General features: G+C 45.2%; 1 long non-coding RNA gene across 1 annotated transcript; it reads right to left on the bottom strand.

Annotated features, from left to right (window-relative positions):
• Positions 1–502: 502 nt before the first annotated feature.
• Positions 503–4,185, bottom strand: LOC141032873 (uncharacterized). The gene is made up of 2 exons (XR_012194822.1): positions 3,097–4,185; positions 503–3,022 (listed from the first exon to the last, which is right to left on the bottom strand). It is a non-coding gene; the product is annotated as an uncharacterized lncRNA (long non-coding RNA).
• Positions 4,186–5,775: the final 1,590 nt, after the last annotated feature.

Here is a 5,775-nt window from a genome sequence, read left to right as displayed (position 1 = left end):
ATGTTTATCATACTTAATCTCTTTGGAGATATTCGATGTAATAAGTGTGTGATTGCTACTCTGTTATAAATCCTCCATTTGTACTGTGCGTGTCAGCATTACTGATCCAGGGATGACACTGGTGCACAGCAGCACAGGCCATTTGAGGTCTGGTCGCTACAGTGCACAGGCTGAGTTTTTAACGTTCCCTTGCGCTGGCATGGTACAATGCGACGTGCGGTGGCTGAGTTCATCGCATTGGGATTTCTTTTTTTTTTGCAGGGACATCGCATTGGGATTGACCATGCTCGGGCCCATTGTGATTTGGTGAACACCGCCGATAAAAAAATAGATTAGGTGAACACCGGGGTCATTGTTTGTGAAGGCGGAAGGACGACAAGTGACGACATGGGTGAGATGTCATGTTAAAATAGAGAACATGGACAGGAGGGGGGACTTGAGCAATGCTTATATGGTTATAGGCCTGCGTGAAGTTTTTTCCTTCCGTTGCAACGCACGGGTCTTTTTGCTAGTATTATATATATCTTTCCTCTTTCCCAAATAATAATAATAATAATAATAATAATAATAATAATAATAATAATAATCTTTCCCTAATAATAATAAAGCACGGATTGACTTTGTCGGGTTCACCGTCACAATATGTTTCTTCCCATGAATTTATGCTTTCAGTTTGAATTTAAAACACACGAGGTGGTACTAATTCGAGGAACCGTCTGTAGTTTCGTCCATCATTATGATGATTTCATCCTCCGTCAACGATCCAAGGCAGAAAAAAACTGTTCTTCGGTGGGATAGAACTCAAAACCACCAGACCTAACATGCCAAGCCGTCGCCAGTTGAGCTAGGATGTTTTCGTGTTTGAGAGAAAAGGTTTCGCACCTGTCAAATAATCCCAGGCGGCCGACGCAAAAAAAAATCTGGACTAAGCTGGATTGCAAGATATGAGAATACAATGTTGATTATCCTATTAAATAGACCCACATCGCTCCCTTAGATCTATTTTTCCTAATTTATATACGTCTTGATTTTCTTTTGGATATCGAGGAGCCATCTCAGGAATCATTATGGAGGAAATCAGACGTCTCATAATAAGGAAGGAAAGAGGCATTGAGAGAATATAAGGAAAGAAAGAGAGGGATTGAGATAATAAGTAAAGAACGAGAGATTTCAGATGTGATTAAAAATCAAACAAGGAATGAGAATAAGGAAGGAAAGAGGCATTGAGAGAATATAAGGAAAGAAAGAGGAATTGAGATAATAAGGAAAGAACAAGGGATTTCAGATGTGATTAAAAACCAAACAAGGAATGAGGAATTAAATCATGACCGGGAATGAGAGAAGGAAACTTTCATGTGCGTGTGGAAGATGAGGCAGAAAACAAAGGGATCGGCCATGATGATTGAGGACTACGCCACACTCCATTATGAGTTAGATATATATAAAAAAACATGCGTACAATTTTTTTATGGAACATGCAAGTTGAGACTTGAGCACATACAAAGAAAAACATGAGCATATACAAAATTAGATGTCTTTGCACTGGAGAAAAACTTAGATCGTGGCCAATCATGATTTTGAGTTATTCAAAAAAATATTTTTTGCGGGGGGAGTTATTCAAAAAATTAATGTGATGTGCGAACGCACGGCTTACACAACATCACCCACGGCGGACATGACAGGGCCATGCAATCGGATCATCATCACATGTGCGACCGGTCTACCAGATCAGACGGTCTGGTGCAAAAATATCATGATTTACCTACATGGTCGAGGCCGATGAATTTCTTCTTTTGTGTCTAAATTTGTTGAAACGCTTCGTTTGTAACTGAATTGGTAGGTGTTTTGTTTAGGTGCATATGCCACAGTTGAACCACTTGTTTATATCAGAACTGTTGACGTCAAGAACTAAGATATGACGTTGTAATACTAATATTTGACGTACCGAAATTTTTAACTCAAGAGAAAAATATTACGTATAACACATGCAAAAAAAGTCTAAATCACAATAAAAAGGTGTTCATTTTTTGTTGGTCATGCTATACTTTTCTGAGAACAGAAAACATCTTTACTCTTATTTTTCTGATCAACTCACTAGCACCCGTCATCAAAGTACAAGGAATCGGACTCGGAGTCCCTACTTTGTGCAACTCAAACCGCACTTTTCTCTGTTATATCATAGAAAGATGTGTGATCTTTGTAAAATGCTCCTCATATTATGTTGTTTCTCAAACTCCGCACCTTTCTCTGTTATATCATAGAAAGATGTGTGATCTTTGTAAAACGTTTCTCATATTATGTTGTTTCTCATGTGACAATGTGGAGGATTTCAAGGAGTTTGTTGATATCATCACGGTTCATGATGTGAGCCATTGCATTATTAAAGTGGGTTTTTTGTCTCCCGTTGCAACGCACGGGCATTTATGCTAGTAATAATAAAGCACCGATTGACTTTGTCGGGTTCAGCGTCACAATACACTTTCTTCTCATGTCATAATACGCTTTTACGATTTGTATAGACAAAAGGTGATACTAATTTCATCCGTCCGTCAAAACTTTCGTCGTTAAAATTCTTGCGTTCCTGCGGGCGTTGAGAAAACATCGCCCAACCTAAGAAACGCCCTGATCGTCAGGCTTTGGGCCCTACATGTATGTCAGGCTTTGGGCCATACATGTATGTTTATTTTTTGATGATCTGGACCTTGCATGCATGTGGTCCACCATGCCGAAAAAATAATATGATTCTCTCCAATGCTTGTTCGGCTAAATAATAATCCCACATCGCTTATTTACACCTACTCTCAGTGATTCATATACGTACCCACTGATGATTCAATAAGCGACCAATCAGTGAACAGAGATGCAGAGTATGAGGCAGATGTAAAGATCACATCCGTTCCGAAGAAACACCTGGCCACGCGCACAGGACATCTGTACATATACATCTGACAATAAACTTCGGGCTCCAAATGGGGGATCAAGCAACACCGGGGAACTAACTTCATGACCACCACCTCTCTCCCTGAATTGAAGAACAAGCAGATTGATTTGAGTCGAACGCCACAAATCACAAAGAAAGCATGAGCCGAAGCTTACCTGGGCCGAGCCCGCCTCCCCACCACGAGATCCCGCCGCTGCAGAGAAAACCCGATGCCGCTGTCCGCCAACCGGGCTTAGCCCGACGGCCCTACACTGGCGACGGCGAGGGAAGGCAGGAAGGCTGAGAAGGGGGTACCGGCGACACGATTTGGGGCTCGGCCAGTGTACTTTTCTGGGGACGACGCGAGGGCGGAGGGAATGAGGGAGAGGAAGAGAATGAGTGCTCGGCTTGTGTAGTTTTTCGGTGGTACTTACTTTCTGTCGATCTGATTCAGACTAATCCGGTCAAATGAGGGTTCGATGGAACGACACGTATTGTAATTCTTGTGGCATACTGGCCGCTCGACACAGCCGCCATGCCGTTGGTAAGTTTTCATTATTTTCCTACATAAAAAGCAAGGATAGATAGCCGGATAGATATGCATGGTGCATCTCTCTATTTTTTTTTTTTTTTGCGGGTGAAAGGAAGATTTTATTTCATCAGTCAGGACATAAGTCATTCTTACAAATATCAGGGGCGTCTCCTGGTCCCGAACCCAACCACACCACAATGCGACCTTCTATCCGTCCAAAGGAGGCCAGATAATAGCTTGCACCATTCTGTTCCCTACGAATATGAGTTAGCTTGAACATCCTCCCTTCCCTCAAAAGCCTTTGAATTTGGTCAACCAACATGGTATAGCGAGACCGGTCTCTGTCCGGCCCATTAATCATGTTAAGAGCGACAAGGCAGCCCGTCTCTACTTCTATCGGTATCACCGTCCATTGCAGGGCGAGGTTGATGCCCTCCATGCAAGCTGAGAGCTCAGCCTCCAATGGTTCTGTACATGTGTGCAACTTTCTACAGGATGAGAAAATGATGTCACCGATGGAGCCGCGCAGAATCATGCCCACCCCCCAGTTCCCGATGTGGCACAGAACGATCTGTCAACGTTCAATTTTGCCCATCCTTGAGCCGGAGGAGACCACCTAGGTGGGGCACCATTGATGGGCTGAGCATGCGGTAATGGCTTGTTGGGAGTCACCACATCCACAACTTGCTTTCCTTTAACTGGATCCGTACCTGGGTTGTTCTGCACACCAATTAGTGAGTCCATGTAGCTTAGAAGATACCTCTTGGATGCTTCAACTGGGGGGGGGGGGCTGCTTATGGTGTGTTATCTCGTTGCGAACGTGCCAGCAACGCCATAATGTCATCATGAGCTCCAATCTCTCAGTGTCCCGCAGGTCGCAAAACGTTTGGGCAAGCTACTCAGGGCCCGTCCATTCAAACGACGCTGGCAGGGGGATCCGCCACTGTTCTGCCATCGCTTGCCAAAGTGCCACCGCTCTAGGACATCTGCAAAATACATGAAACGTGTCCTCCGGCTCCAACGCGCAGAGGGGGCAGTCGTCAAGGACTTCCAAACTACGCCGTTTTTTATTAACCCATGTTGGTAGACAATCTGTGATCACACGCCAAGTGAAGGTGCGAACCTTAGGAGGAGCAGGGCACCTCCATATAGAAGCCCAGACGGCTCGTCGCCCATCCGGTGCCCTGCCCGCCGCGACTGAAGAGGATCGAAGATGATCCTCCAGAGCAAGTCGGTAAGCACTCCGTACTGTGAAGCAACCATTCTGCTCCGGTCCCCACGCAAGAAGATCCTCACCCATACGAGGTGAAGTTCGAATTTTGGCAATCTCTTCTGCATCCACCGGAAGGAACGTGTCATGAATAACGTCCATACGCCAACCACCATGATTATCCAATAACTCAGACACCCGGCGGAGACGGCTTCGGCCTTGTGGTGTCACCGGTCATCCTCCCCCATTCCGTGGAATCCATCGGTCTCTCCAAATTCTAATGGACCTGCCGTTCCCCACGCACCATACTAAGCCAGACTTGAGAAGTTGCAGCCAGTGGCGGAGCTACATGGGGCCAACCTGGGCCATGCCCCCCCAAGCTCACAAGAAAACATGTATATAGTCCTTTGTGTTAGGCATATTTTCCATTAAAAATCTGCTAAAATAGTTATGTTTGCCACCCCCCCTCTAGCCCATGGCCCCCCCATAATTTCGGCTCAAGATCCGCCACTGGTTGCAGCCCATGTTCAACTGTCTGCCAAGTCGCCGAAGCTCCTCCTGAGAAAACCGTATCTTCCAAGCTTCCATTCGGGTAGTACCTCGCTTTCAAAAGACGAGCACACAGACTCTCCGGATTGGTCAAGAGCCGCCATGCTTGGCGAGCGAGCACAGCTTGGTTAAAAAGGCGTAGGTTGCGGAAGCCAAGTCCTCCTTGCACCTTTGGTTTTATCAAATGGATCCAAGCACGCCAATGCATCTTTCTCTTCCCCTTATCAACTCCCCAAAAGAAATTTCGTATCATTCTCATGAGGTCCTCACAAGTGGACGCCGGTAGTTTAAACACACTCATAATATATGTGGGGATCGCTTGGGCGATTGATTTTATGAGGACTTCTCTTCCACTCTGAGCAAGCTGACAACCATCCCAGTCAATCATTCTCTTGATGTACTTTTGCTGCAAGTTTTGGAACCTATCCTTAGACATGCGGCCCCTTGGAGTAGGAAGACCCAGGTAGCATTCCTCAAAACTATGTTGTTGCACCTCCAAAACCTGAATAACAGCTTCCCGGTCATCCACACGACAATGCTCACCAAAGAGGATAGAACACTTCT

The sequence above is a fragment of the Aegilops tauschii genome, unplaced genomic scaffold, assembly GCF_002575655.3.
Source record: "Aegilops tauschii subsp. strangulata cultivar AL8/78 unplaced genomic scaffold, Aet v6.0 ptg000616l_subseq_263:174507_obj, whole genome shotgun sequence".
NCBI classification, from domain to species: domain Eukaryota; kingdom Viridiplantae; phylum Streptophyta; class Magnoliopsida; order Poales; family Poaceae; genus Aegilops; species Aegilops tauschii.
The sequence above is the reverse complement of the archived record's forward strand: the minus strand, read 5'-3'. Positions and strand labels throughout refer to the sequence as shown.